We start from the raw sequence: 15654 nt of genomic DNA, 5'->3' as shown, positions 1-15654 counted from the left end.
ATCTGTGCAGAGACACAGAGGCCACACCACTTCCAGCACACCCTGGGAAAATCCAGGGCCTTCCTGCCCTATTGAGATTTGTCTCTTTGCGGTGGTGGTGCAGAGAAATGTACTGAAGTGATGAGAGATGGATGGGCAGAGTCAGAGGCCCAAATTGCAGCAGAGGGTGGCCAGTACAGTGCATTATCAGGGCGTGTGCATCCACCCCCGTCCTTCATTGCCTCCACAGCCGCAGGCAAAACATTCCTTGTTTCCACTCAACCTCTGAAATTTGATTTGACACCTACCCCAGAAAACTGACCCTCTGGCTCTTGTGCAGAGGTGGGTGGATATCACTTCAGCAAGCAATCCTCCCCCAAACCCTGCCCGGTCCATGTCTGCACAGGAGCAGTGTCTGGCAGCCCCTGTCACCGTTTGTAATTCTGCTGCTGCTGACAGCGTCCCCTAGTAAAGAGACAGATTATTCTCCAAAGCATAATAAGAACATACAGAAATATTTAAGTTTCCTAACAATGTTAATAGTATTTTACTGGTTTCTGTGGGAAATAATTTGGAATGTGTTCAGCAAATAACACACTGCACATTGTTCATGGGTATGTCGGAGCCTAATCAGATCTGTCTGGGCTGTGGATACATTCAGCCACCGCTCTTAAGTACCCTCACTAATTAGGAGTTAATTAGGAGTTGGTATTTTACTCAAGACCGGTTGACCTATGTAAGCCACAGTTCCTGATCTCATTTACAGTATGGATAATAATATGGACATGTGCTTCAAACGATTAATTTGGCTGTGTTTGCTTTCCCAGAGCAACAGTAGTGATGATTGCAGGCACCATGGAATTTTAGGGACTCCTGCAAGAAGTCCTGAATTTGCAGGTAAGAGGTGTGTGCAAGAAATCTGCTCTTTAAAAATAAAGTTACGTATGTCAGATTCAGGCCCTTCTTGCCTCTCTCATTCATGCCAAAAAAAAAAAAAAAAAAAAAAAAAAAGCCTGAAAAAGCCTGATTTATATTTAGTTTTCCTCTGTAAGATCAGATGCCTGAGATGCCTGGTAAATTTCTCTCAGTTTCTCTATCTGACTTGTCCTAAGTACTGTAGCAATGGAGCCTCTTTTTTAAAACAGGCCCTCAAGACGAAGTATATTGGGAACTGAAACAAACATTGTCAAAGCAGCAGAATAACTGGCTTCCACTTTAGGAGTGTATATCCATATTACACGTTGTGTGCTGAAAACACAGCTGAGACTCTGTCTGTGCCAGTGCTTGCCAGTGCAGCGGCCCTTCCTGATCTCTGGCACAGGCTGTGGGTCGCCCTTGGGGTCAGGGAAAGGGCTGTGACACTTTGGCTGGTAGAATAGATGTCGTGTTAGCATCCTAAATTATTCTCGTTCTTTTGGAAGACGGACCAAAACTGATCTACACCTGACTTCATCGAACGTTTTTTCCCCTCAAAATTTGGATGATCTCAAAGTCCATCCAAAGATATTCCTTAAAACCAGATGAAAATAGGCTCTGTTCTCCTGTTCTTCCTTTCCCTGCTTTTGCACCCTTGCCTGCTCACAGCTGCTGACAGCTAACAACCTCAGAGAAGGCTTCAAACTCCTCCTGTGCTGAGAATGGCTGGCACATCTTGGCTTTCACCGCCGCCGTGCCCGCAGAGCATCATCTGTGCTCCTACCCACCCAATGGCCCGGCACACTTGGCGTCATGTGCTTCCTGCACGGAAGCAGGAACGAGACACCAGGGAGCTGCAGGGAAAGGAGAGGCCGTGGATGCCAGCCAACTCCGGGAAGGAGACTTCTTCCAAAAGAAGCAAGTTTATTCACAGCAGATGGACACAGAGGCAGATCCATCTTTGCTGCGCTGCGCTGGTCTCAGTGAAATCAAACCCAAAGTTTGATTTTGGTGAGGTACAACCAATGCCTTTGCATCCTGGGGACATTTATCTCCAAAAGCACCTTCCTAAGAAAGAAAGGAAAAGACAAACCAAATTTACAACATGATGGCTGTGAAAAATGGATATTTTATGATTGGCTTTTCGCAAATATTAAAATGAATATTATATGTGTTATGTTAGAAAGTTATGCTGTATTAATTTTTTTAAGTAGTGTGTTACATATAGTTTTAGGTTATAACAAAATGTTAAACTAGAAACTATGCTATGTAAGATATTTTTTTAAAGAAAGGACTCGCAGCGAGATAGCAGCCACAGGACACCTAAATCTTTCAGGGAAAGAGAATTTATTGCTCTCTTATCAGAAGAAATGAACTTCTTCCTGCCTTGCTCAGCCATGAAGATGTTTAGGATTAAGAGGAAGAAGCTGACACTGACCAGACTGAATCCTTTGTTTGGATGGAATTTATACATCGTGTATGAGATTTATGAATATGCAACTGGCTGTTGCTTTTAAGGGTTATTCCTTTGTTAATGGGTGTCCTTTTTCGGGCTTGTGCTGCCCAGAAAGAGGTACCCAGACGTCCATAACTCTTTGTTTCTGTTGTCTCATATTGTCCTAATCCAAATTGTCCAAATCATTATTACTCCAATTATATTGCTATTTGTATAACCATTTTATTCCTATTAAACATTTGAAATTTTAAAAACAAGTGACTGGTGTTTTCACAATGGCAAAGCTTTGATATTTATCTCCTGCTGTATTTCACAGGTTTCACGAGCATTACTTCTGATTTACAGTCATTTGTTCAAAAAGCATGGCCAAGGACAAAGTTGCCCAGCAAGAGAAAGTTACCCCAGGAGAAACATCCATTGTAGCAGTTCACTTAAAATGCGAGTTCCTGGATTTCTACATTTCATCGACAATTTATAAAGCTAAAATCAGAACATTGATGTCAAGGTTTACAGCACAGTTTAGCTTAAAATTGCTATTTGTTTTAAATTTACCCTCTAACTGAAAACTTAGGCTCTCCTGGATAGCCCTGTTGGTGATAGAGCCAGAAATTTCTCATGTATACCCAAGCAGTAACAAAGTTATTTTCCTGAATGCTCTGAAAAGGCCAAAATACCTCTTATGTATCAGGCAGTCACTGGGAAGTAAGTGATACAAATTTACCCCACAAAAATTATTTTCTTGTATCCAAATTCCAGAAGTCAGGCAGGGACCTAACACTTAAATGTTTGGGCTGGAGAAGGTTAAAAAGCAATTAGACATGTCAAATCCTTACTTGCAAACGTTTTTTGTTCCTTCTGTAGCATATGTGCCATTGAAAGAAGAGTGTGTCTTCACAATTATTTTGAAACTAAAAATTCACCTTGCAGCTACTGCATGTTTGTACAAAAAGATGGCTCAGAAGGAACCTTTCTAATTCAATCCAGGGCACTTCACAAAATACAGGAAGCTCAGCTGTGAAGTGTTGCTTTCAGGGTGTTATTAGCTTTTGGATACCCCTAGCTGGGTTATCTCAGTATATCAATTCCTAGTTATGTCCTCCTTCCAAACCTCAAAATGGTATCTAAGCCCCCATAAAAAGTCAATCCATTAAAAGCCCCCCACAAGTCAATCCAGCTTTGGAAAACACGAGGCCAAGGCTAGGAGTCTGAAATGGAGATTGTGGAATCTTGCCAAAATTCTGGCAATTCTAAAACAACCCTAAAGAAATTTTATGTACATCAGACACACAGTGAAGACTTCCAGATCTTCTGGTTTTAATGTTTCAAGCCATGTATCTCAGTCTGCAAGAAAAAAAATTAAACTGTATTGTACAATGCATTTATATCTTGGTTATCATTGTCAATGCAAAAGCTGATCTCTCCATGCAGAGAAAACCTACATGACAGCAGAGCACCAGGTCCTTGTCTCTCAGATGAGTTGTTTAAAAAAGAAAACCACAGCAGCTCAAGAAAGGGATTTCAGAACAAAAGATCTGAAGTTCCAACTGAGCTAGAAATGAACTATTTTAGCTGGATATTAAACAAAGCTCAATAAGCTGGACTTGAAATAAAGTAGTTGGAGAATCACACACCCAAATATCTTGGTGGAAAGCTCAGAGAGAATACAGGGGAAAATGTAAACATCCTTTTCCTCCTATGCAGTCCTCATTCCAGCTACATTTGCCCAGTCTCCCCACAAGATAAATCCAGAACTCTCAACTGAAGAAAAAGCATTTGCAACTCAAGGCACTTGCCTGAAATTTGCTTGTAGCTCCAGGAGTTTGCCTGGCCACCCCAATTTGGGAATGTGACTGCCCACAGCAGGCATGTTTGCCAGTGACCTGGGTTCAATTTCTGATGTACTGACAAGAATATATAAGTGCAGAGAAAAGTTCTGAATTTTAAAATATGGGTAATTAACTTCTCTACTGTACACAACAGAAATTTGTGTACCTGAGTGTCTCGATCCATACAAAAGATGCAGAAATGTATATCTGGTACTTCTGCTTGGCTGCCATCTGCTTTTATTTTTGTAGCTAGCTATCAATTTCATATATGTAATGGAATTTTACCCCTGAGTTTCCTAGCAAAGCAAGCAGGGGGAAAAAATACCAACACAAAATACATTTTAATACAAAAAAATAATCATGTCAACAAATACAGTTAGCAAAATGTATTGGGTTCTTATGTTCCAAGATTAACAAGCTCTTCATATATTACAAAAAATGTAACTTTCATTTGAATCCTTTATGCACAGTAAGAAAAGTGTAAATGCCCACAAAAAAATATAAATGAAATGCATGATCTGTAGAAAGGTTGTCTTAGATGAATATTCTCTTTTTTGATCAGCACTCATACACTGGAAGGTTATTAAATTTGGGGAAAGGCTTGGAGGCATTTTCAGTGTTACATCACAGATTCTGCCCACTGATACACCAGCACAGCAACGTGCTGTCAGGCAATCCTGATGCCTTGGGTTCATTTCCTCACTAAAAGATCACCAGAAAGCTGACAGGTGACATCAGCCTGGACCATCAGAGGGCCATGGAACAGGAGGGATTGGAGAAGCTGTGCAGATGCAGCCAGATGCATCTGTGTGTGCTCCCTACAGCCCGAGGAGCAGCTGGACTGCAGCTCATCCACCCCAAGCAGCACACCTGGGATGAGGCAGGACTCCACTAACACACTCCACTTAGCAACTCAGCTTCCAAGAATTCAGGAATGTGGGAGTTTCTCTGTTGGCTGCAGCAGGACCACAGGTGACTAAGTCAGAGGGAGCCTTCTGTGGGAGCAGAATGTCCACTGAGAGCTCCTGCTCCCTGCCCATCTGCATAGGGATGGTGAGCAAGCAGATGGGGAAACCACTCTTCAGAGCAACAACAATAAAATCTTCACTTCTAGAATGTCTCAGAGTTACAAAAAAAAGCATTATGCTCTTGAAAACACATGGTGTAACTCTCCTTCACTACCTGATTCATTACACTTTATCTGCCTGTCCATGCACACAGATCCTTTGAAAATTAAATGGAAGGAATGTGATTTTGGAGACACTAAAAGCCTGGTCTGAAGCTTGAGAAACATTGCTGCTTTTACTGTTGAGGAAAACCAAACATTTAGTAACAGCTTGAAGTTCCCAATTTCTCTCTGAAGAGGTTATCAGCAGGAAGAGAGCCTTTAAAGGTCTACATGCATTCGATGGGGAAGATGCTGGCTGACCACAGCTTAACTAAAAATCAGCAGGATATTTTTTTGTTTAGACTGGGTAACAATAAAAGGTTCCTGCTCAGGACCCTGGCTGTGAGAGTACATTATGGAAAATGCATTGACATTCCAGCAGTGTTAATCATTCTAACAGGAAGTCAGACAGACAGACACCAGGGACTGTCCTTGTTGGAGCTCTCCTTGTTGGAGCTCCTGTGTTCTCCAAAGTGTTCTCCAAAGACCCTTTTGAACAGTAGTCTTTTGCATCACAGCTACAAGATATAAACTACTTCACATTAGCTGCAAAGCCACAATCTTTCACAGAAAACTCCCTCTCTTTTATTGCCAGGGGAGACAAACTTAGTGCCCATATCAACCAGCGGGCAGCTCCTGTTCCAGGGCAACCCCAGAGCGTGTAGAACTTTTTGCCTTTGAGTGACAACATCTCCTCCATCCAGATGTTCAGAGAGCCTGGCCTTCTGCTCCCATCTCCAGCCTGCACACTGACCAGCTCAGCACCATGCCCAGCTCCTGGTGGCACCACAGGGCATGGAGGGCACTTGGCACCTCCAGCAGTCACCCAGCTCCTGACACCCCTGAGGTGTCCACAAATACATTCATCACTGCGTTTCACTGGAGCAGCAGTCAGGTGCTTCAGCCCAACAGCTGTAGTGTCCACCTAAAAATTGTCTGTCTGTCTCGTGAGTACCCTGTGGCTATTAAATAGAGGATGACAGACTTTATTTTGGAAAAGATCTTTAGGATCATCTAATCCAACTGTTAACCCAGCACTGCCAAGTCCACTACTAAACCATGTCCCTTAGTGCCACATCTGCATGTCTTTTAAATATCTCCAGGATGGTGACCCCAGCACTTCTCTGAGCTGCCTGTTCCAACACTCAAAAACCCTTTCAGCGAAAAAGTTTTTCTTCATATCCAGTCTCAGCCTTCCCTGGTGCAGCTTGAGGCCATTTGTTCTTATCTGCACCAGTGCAGGCAGGGACATAAACCTGAGAGAATGGGCCATGAGGAGCAGCCTCACTACAGCAATCCATACAGCAACATGCAAAATATGTCCCAGCTCTGCCAGGATGGCACTCAGACTGTTTAAGCCTTTGGAGATAATCCTACAATTCCAATGAACTGCAAACACAGGGTGAACAGAGTATTTGTGTCCCTTAAGACCTCAGACAGTACCGACAGTTCAGAGCTTTTAGAAGCCTTAGGAGGGGAATGAAGTGGAAATAACTTGGGTCCTGGGAATAACTGTGCTTTGAGTGCTCTCTCCTCTCTGCTGGCTGTACAGCGACCTTGGGAGCTGTGCTCAGGACAAAGGTGATGTGGGGTGCCAGGAGGCAGACCCACAGAGCGGCTGAGAGGCACAGGGCAGTTTCACACGCTGGTGAAAGACCATCACAGCCAGGAGCTGGCTGGCAGCTTCAGAGTACCGTGCTCAGAGGCATCCCTGCATGCCTCCTCCCAGCCTAAGTGAAGGGATAGGGAGAGCTCTGGTTACTTCCCTTACCCAGGCAGATTTGGCAGTCCTGGTGACTCTCCTGTCAGCCCTGCTACTGCGAGGGTAAATGTCAGTGCTGGAAGCAAAAGGCCTTGTTCCCCTTCCTCAGACCAGAGAGGGGTGATAGAGCAGCCAGAGCCTGGGGCAAGAGCAGAGCTGGGTGATGTTGGGATGGACAGTGGTGAAGGTAGAGCTCCCACTGCTCCATGAAAAGGGGTGGGCTTGGCAGAGGCTGCATTTTTTTGAGGAACTGAAGATACCTACATGTTTGGAAATTTTTATTTTTTTACAAACACCAAGCTGTTTCACTGAGAATGTCATACTGAGCTTTCCCTTTAGAAGTGTGGAAATGTTTGTTTTTATCTGGGGAACACTGAAAAATAAATATGCCTCTAGTTTCAAGATGGGCAGTTTTTTTCAAAACAACGCCCTATAGGAGGCTTAGCTTCAAACTGCTATGTGGCTTCCCTTTCTCATTGAGTTTTCTTTTTCCAAAGAAATCAAAAAATTCCCAGTGTCTCATTATCACTCCAAAGAGAAACATGGGCATTGATATGTTTCATGGCAGCCCCAGTCAATTCCTCATCCCTGCTAGTATTATTTATCCTTTTACATTGATTCAGATACTGGAAAAAGGTATTTTGGAAGAGAGAGACAAAAGACAAAGGCTCGTGCAGTCCAGTTATAACCCTGCTGAAATAACTTCCAGGAATTCTGCAAGGATTAACCTGATCAAGCCTTGTAATGGCAAGAGGGAAAAAATGATAGCAAGAAAATAAAAATAATAAAATAATAAAACAAAAATAATAACCAGCTTATATCTTTTCTAGGATGACAGATTGTGTCCTAGCAAAGTTATGGAGCACCATGTCCTGAACATCCACAGTGTACCTATGAAAGCCAGGGAGCTGGGATCAGGCTGCAGAATTGAGCAGCGCAAAACCTGTGTATCAAATTTCCTTACAGCAGGATGAGAAGGCTCCAAGACTTTGAGCAGAACTACAGCCACTGAAAAATGCAGAGCTTGGATTTGTTAACCCTGCCCTCCATATGGTGAAATGGCTGCTGGGATTCCCACGACCCACTGGTAGGCAGGCAAGGACCACCAAATTCACTTACCAGAGGACTGGCAATGGGCACATTTCTCAGTTATCACCTTCCTGGTCCAAAATGGGACTTGCAAATACAGGAAAAAATCTTTGTTGCAATTGCTCAGCTGCCTCTCTTCCACGTCCATGGTGCTTTTTTCTGTCCTATTGTCTTCTGTCACCTTTTATTTTAATATATTGGTTTTTAATGAGTGGAAAGGATGTCTTTTCCCCCATTAGATGAGTAAAATTTGGTATATACATATCTGCTTAAAATAGTCCACAGGGAGAAAAAATACCTCACAAAATCATTCTTTCTTCCATAATTCAATAAAATCCACTGTAGTGGGTAATGCTGTGGCAGTGGCTGTTTTGCTCCACTACCTTCACCACTCCTCTCCCAAACTTACAGTGCTCTCCTTGGTCTTGGTTTCCCTAATTTTCAGGTGTATTTTGAGATTCCTTATGTTACTAGGTCTGTACTGACCAGCACCCTTGAGCCTCTGAGATGAGGAACCATAAAAAGAAGTCTCCTTTGGGAGAATCTTGAGGAAAAGGCTAGGAAGTCTGCCACATCCTCATCAGAGGCACAGTTGGAAAGGAACAGTTTTCCAGTTGGCTTTTGGCAAAGGCACCATGCTCCTAGATGTAAGTGCTCACAAGTATGGTTATCTTTTCATCTTAAACCACTGAACACTTAGACAAACTTCAAAACAATCACTGGTGCTCTTTAGGGGATGCCTGTGGAGCTGTGATGCAGGAAACAGGTGTTGAGCCTAGTTAAAGTCCCACGTACAAAGGAGACGCTCTGGAAGGTTCTGACTCCTCCAGGCAAGTCCAGCTGGTTTGCTGTGCCAGGGCCTGCACAAGGGCTCTCTGCTGCTCCTCACATTGCTGAGCCATGGACACAATCCATGGAGTGAAGTCCAGCCCAATCCACACTGAAAGTCATCTAAAACTCGGTGAAATGTGATGAACTTCAAAATGGGGGGATCTAGCCTTTGCTAGCTTCATTTTCTCAGGAGAGTGGCAGAAGCTTTTATCAGAGAAGAAACAGAGCAGAAGACAGAACCCTTCAAAGGACAACAAACCTTGAAATATAGTAACATATAAATAATAAAAGTGAAGAAAATGTGGTAACAGTTGCAAAAACACTCCCGGCACAGATTAAAGCAGCTTCAGTAGCTTCCCTACAATGTCTTCATTGCAGGAGGACATTAGCATTTCAGACATCTATCAATATGCTCCCCTTGTGGGATTTTGCAATTTTCATTTTGCTCCTGCATGGATGTTTAGGCAAGAAAATGAAGTTTTGGGGTTTACTCTTAACTCATTTCATATCTACCCGTGCAGAGGAGTGTAAGCAGTCAGAGGTTACAATGAATTAGCTTCAGACAGCTTCCACATAGCCACATCAAGCACCATCTGGTTCTGCAGAAATCAGAGCAGCTTACCTCACCAAAGGCCTCCAGCTTGATCTTTGTGTTTCTTGAAGAGCAGGACAGATTCCATGGCCTGTAATAAACCAGCTGAGCCGTGGCAAACAAAGCCACAATACAAAACTCTATTATGGGACATCTTGAAAAGCAGACCATGAAAATGACTGTCCAGGACAGCGGCTACCAGTCTCCCGCGTTGCTGACAGCTTCTAATAACCTAATTACTCAGCCCTTTGAGAACAAAATTAAAAGATAGATTCAAAGGAGGTTGGAGGGATGTTAGTCCAGGTAACTCTGCTAGTGAGCAAAGAAAGGCCCCATTCTTCATCATTTGGCTGAACTGAGCCTCATCTTTTAAGTACTGAGAAACCTCTGAGAAACCTTTTAAAAGGTCTCTGGCAGCTGGTCCTGTGTCCTTTCCAGAGGAAAGGCAGTTGTCAGTGCCAGGGAGCAGGTCCTGCTGAGCCACCCTTCCAGACCAGTCCCACACATCACTGCCTTTTCAGCCAAGCTCTTCACCACTTCAGGCTATTGTGCTGGTTTGGGCCGGGGTTGAGTTAACTTTCCTCAAAGGGCCTGGTACAGGGCTGTGTTTTGGATTTGCTTTCTGCACAGAACTGTAAATAAATCAAATCCCTTGACTCTGTGTGTGGATCAGCCTCTTGCACACCGGGTGAAATAAAGTGTTAGAAAGCATTTTGGAACAACAACAGCAGCCTACATGTGCTGGTCAAGAAAAGCCATCTTTGAATAAATGTCACACATGAGGATTGTCAGTGGCTGCGCTGCACTCACCAGGAGCACAGGAGGGATTATTTTGGACAGTGCTGACATCTGCTTGTGCACATTAGACACCACATTAGCCACAGCACGTGCACTCACCGTTGCTTCAACCCAGCACAGAATTCCTGTGCAGTACAGAGCTGGATTTCCACCCTGACTTTTCCAGGCAGGAATAATGACCCCTAGAGAATAGGGAAGTTACCTGGTGATGTTGTGATTAGAACTCCCCACATGGTGCTCCATTCAACTTGTTCCCACAGCACTCCATTTGTTTGCTTCCTCACCCTTTGTTGTGTGTCCAGAAATGATCTGAGCACAAAAACACTCTCTCTATATGGTTATAACAATAAATCCAGTGCCAAGCAGCACTTCAAAGCTGCCCTCTCCAGGCAGTGCACTTCACAAAGACAGACCTTCCTGCATGATAACCCCAGGTCCACTTCACAGGTTCACCAGTGCTCATAGGCTGAGCAGACCTAGGAGGCTCCAAGCAACAGGTCCAATTCCACCCAGGAGATGCAGCATCCCATGCACACACATTTCTATGGAATTCCTTTAACATGGTGACCCTTAGTCCACATCCACAACTCAGAGGTTTTTTACAATGGTCAACAAAATCTGGCAAAGAGACAAACATCTTGGGGTACAAAGTCCCTAGAAGGTTTGTGGCAGTTTGTGGACAGGTAGATGCCACTGTCTCCATTCCCTCTTGTGGCCACCAAGCAGAGTGACCAAGACCCAGCTGCTGAGTCTGATGCCAGCAGCTATCCAAACATGACTAATACCTGGACTAATCTTGCCTAAATGACAATCCAACAGGCTCGCGGTGGGCACCACGGAAGAGACATGGGAATTACAAGGAGATGACAGGGACACAGAAGAAAGCCAAGGTGACGTGACCAGCAGGGTCCAGAAGGTGCATGGAGGAGCCAGTTGTACCATGGGACCTGGAAATGCAGCCCTGGGATTGCTGGGCTGTAATGGGAGCATCACAGGACATGGGTAGGAGATTGGGATTGCTGTGGTGAGGAAGCCATAAATCCTTGGGGGAAAAAAAGCATCACTGGTTGTGCTGCTTGTGAAACAACTTCTACCAGTGTTGCATCATGTACTTTAAGGTGTGATTGGGCACCAACAAGGAACCCAGCACCCGTTTGCAATCTCGGGTGACAAAGCACACAGCCCTGGCACAGCCAAAAGAGCAGATGCAAAGTCCATATGGGAACACTAAACAAGTTAAACCCAGTGTCCACACTCTGCTGCAGAAATACAAAATAGATATACACGGGCACCTCACCTGGACTGTGGCACTGCCCATCTGCTCTGCTCCGAATGGGACGAACCCCACCCCACACAGGATGGAGTCAGGATGCCCTTGGGGGCTGAGGAGGCAGGGACACATCAGCTGCTATTCCCTGCCGCCAGGGCAGCCCAGGTGCAGTACATGCAGGCAGCCACGGGGACCTCGCAGCAGATGGAGAGGAGACAGGACAGCAGCCGCGGGGAGGGCTCTGCTGCTGCTCAGCACCCCCGGGCTCGGTGAGAGGGACTGAGCCGGGCGGGGAGCACAAAGAGCTCTCCCTGCACTGCAGGCAGGCTTTAACAGCCAGCCCAGGCACAGACCCAGCCCGTCTGCCCGGTGATATCTGGGGCAGCAGGGCCTCAATCACACTGCCCACACTGCCACTTTTCCCCGTCTCACCCACCGCACTTCCAGATCAGGGGGATGTGGCCCTGCTTCCCCACATGTCGCTGCTGCTTCGCGGTCATTCAGGCAGCTGCACTCGCCCTTGTACGGGCAGCTGAAGGTTTGTTCAGCCTCAGCACAGCCAGGGCTCTGCTGTGGCAGGCTGGGCTCATGTGAATCACTGCCCACAGACACCACCCAGCCACCTCACCTGCCCTCAGAGGCAGGGTGCAAGGTGTATTAACTCACCCACACACTGCAGCCAAAATCCATATATATTCATTCTGCACTTTGGTAGGACATCAGATATGCTCCTCCAGATTCCTTGTCCTCAGTGCCATGCCTCAGAGGTCCTCCAGTGCCTCATCATTTCTGCCTCCTCAGGGGAACCCCACCCCTCTTTTCATCAGCAGACCGGAGCAGGGTAGCGGCACCGATCTCCTGTGCTCGCACCAAGCAGCATGTCTCTGAGCAGAGCACCAAGCATTTGGGGAGATGGGCATCAGCCCCTGCCCCAGGGTTCAGCAGCACCTTGATCCTCACTATGTTTCTCATTGTTTTGTCATTCACAGTAGCTCAAAGGGGCATAAAAATCCACCAGCTCCTGGAGGGGCACTTGGCACTCACTGCATAGTGGGGCCACCATGGTTGTGCTCTCAGGGTTTAACCCATGCCCACGCCCCAAGAGATTCACACTGATAGAAAAGCCAACCCCAGCAGGGAAAATGCACAGATGGATAACCACCTGCTGAAGAGGAAAATGTTGAGACAACTGGGTGATATGGCAATTCATACCCTTTTCTTTGATCTCAGCAGTGTCTTTGTACTGCATATAGAAAGCAAAGAGGAGAACAATAAAGCTTTATGCTAAGCCAGTCACTTTCTCAAATTCACTTTCCTGCTCTGTAATGGGAACAGAGGATTGAACCCCAGCCTGCATTAATGAAAAAACAAACAAAAGCAGAACTTCATAAGTGATGAAAGTTGCATTTCCAGCCATTCATTTATTTGCTTTTACCTCTTAAGAGCCTATCTATGCATTGCATAGGAGTCTGTTGGAAGCACCTCAGTAAAAGGTAAAAGTCTTTAGTCCATTTGTCTAAACTCTTATCATGATAAACAGCAGGAATAAGCGGCATTTCATCAACTTGGCCTCATTACCATCTCCTCACTTGCTCCCATGTCATATTCTGGAAAAACTCAGAGCACTCTGGCCCAGAGTTCAGGAGATTTAGGCCCTGTTAATGCATGGCTAAAAACAAATTTCAGAAGAAAGGCCCTGGGAGGGTGATCCACCTGCAGCCCTCCAAAGACTACTTCAGTGAGCACAGATAGAGCCCTTCCTTGGTTTTTTATCACTCCATGTACATCCTGCAAGGTAAAATGACATGGGAGTCTTGCAAAGTACAACCAGATCCACTGTTTGTAGCATCCCAAGGAAAGCTGATGGCTGAATATATGATGGAGATTGAGATATACCACTTTCCACACTGCTGCAGACAATCTGTGCTATTCTCCTCTCTGAGACAGAGGTCACCTGGGCTGTGTGTTACCTCCAAAATTGATGGCATGGCTGAAAAGAAAACCTGAGTCACCAGTAACTTTCCCAAAAACTAAACTTGCACTGTTGTCCTTCCTCCAATACATCCTTGGCCATTTCAGTCTCCTGTGTTACGTAAGGGAAGGCATGGTTTATCCAGACACCCTGAGAGGCTTGCAACAGGGTTCAGAACACGCACTGATGTTGCTAAGGCCAATCTTTGTGGGGATGAAGGGCTTCACAGTGCACAGCCATGCAGCTCCCCCAAAGCCATCCTGCCTTCCACAGCCTCTCCAGGCCAGGTGTTAGCATGGGAATGCAGGCAGAAATCCAAGCTTTCTGTTAAATCTCCCTTTTGAGGCAAAGTTACAGAATGACTGCTGAGGATCAGCGATGTTTTCCAGCTCAGAAACCACACTCCCTTCTCACTGCACAGCAGTACCCCCAGTCCTGAGTGAGCACCTTGAAGAGCTTCCTATGCAGCACAACAACTTTATTTGCAGTGCCTGCTGCACACCCCCAGCACTGACTGCAGGGACTGGGGCACAACTTGCACAGGCAAACCAGCAGCACTGGGAAAAGGGTGCTGCTTCTGACCCTTGTTATGTCAGGGATACCAAGGCAGGGTGGGAGTGGCACTACGTTTTCCTTTTCTGGAGCTCCAGGTCACCTACTCCATGACTTAGCTCTGGCGCCGCAGGTCTAAGGAGAGCATAAAGCCGGTTTGTTTTGCTATGGCCCCCTGCCAGGCTCACCCTGCCCATGGCTGTTGCAATGCCAGCCCTCCCTGGCCCAAGGGAAGCAACTCCATGCCTCCTTCACCAGCCTCAGCCACGCTCCTGCACCACCAAAAGCAGCTCCAGGCCTGCTGCTGCAGGGTCCAGGGACCTGGGCTGTCCCAGAGCCCCATGGCCACCGGGGGCTGCCCACCCTTGGCAGTGCCCTGTCCACAGAGGAGCTCCAGGATGGGAGTGTGTTTAAGGTTTCTGCCACAGCAAAAGGGATTCCAACACTCAGGAATCATCCTACTGCAAGGCTAAGGCTGAACCAGAACAAGGCCACCCCCCTGCAGAGACAGGGATTTCAAGGAGACTATTTAATATTCCCCATTCTTGAAAAACCACTGTTTTCATCCAATGCTAAGGATTCCACAGAGAAAAATAATTAGGTCAAAACTTTGCAAACAGTTGGATGCTGCCTGACTCTTCACCCGGAGCATCTCCTCACATAATTGCATTTCCAAGCAATACTGGGAGACTTCCCAACACACAGGCAGCACAAAGCACATGTAAGGCTGCCTGCTATCTACCACATGTTTAGCATCTCCAGTGACATGATTATTAATTAAATGAATCACACTAATAGTCTGACTATTGCACACCTGTTCCATAGCACCACCCACAGGCAAACTCCGTCTTTCACCCTGTTTGGTGGAAATGGTGCCTGCAGATCCAGGATAAGGAATGGCTCTAACTCCTCTGGATCAAACACTCAGCAGAGATCCAGGTGTTTGCTCTCTAAATACACGTTGTGGTAGAGACAAATTGTGCGAGTTTGGCTGTTTGCTGCAGGCTAAAAACTGTTTAGGAACACATGTTTAAACTTAATAAGCTACTTCTAGTCAAAAGGCAGAACAGCTGTTCTGATAAAGGCAGCAAAAAAAACCTCCTGACAATGGGGTTTTAAGAAACTGAGGAAGATGAGGCAGAGGAAAACAAAACTTTAGGATAGGACATCACTTCCACTGCAAGCTTTGGCTCCTTCTCCCCGCTGAGGTGGTCATGAATTAAGTTAATGCTTGTGTACTTTCTTCGTTGACCTGGAAAAACTCCCCATAGTGAGAGAAAAGGTTCACTTCCTTAGTGGCCCTCAGAACAGTCGGGTGCTATGTAACACCCACCTCATTCAATTGCTGGTTTATAATCAACAAAGTTTTGATCAGTATTTCACAGGCCCACATCCACACAAGTGCTGTGAGAAGCACCAGATTCAGCTTTAGGACGCTGGACAA

Source organism: Fringilla coelebs (genome assembly GCF_963513975.1).
Source record: "Fringilla coelebs genome assembly, chromosome: 3".
Lineage (NCBI taxonomy): Eukaryota > Metazoa > Chordata > Aves > Passeriformes > Fringillidae > Fringilla > Fringilla coelebs.
Note: the sequence above shows the minus strand (reverse complement) of the source record.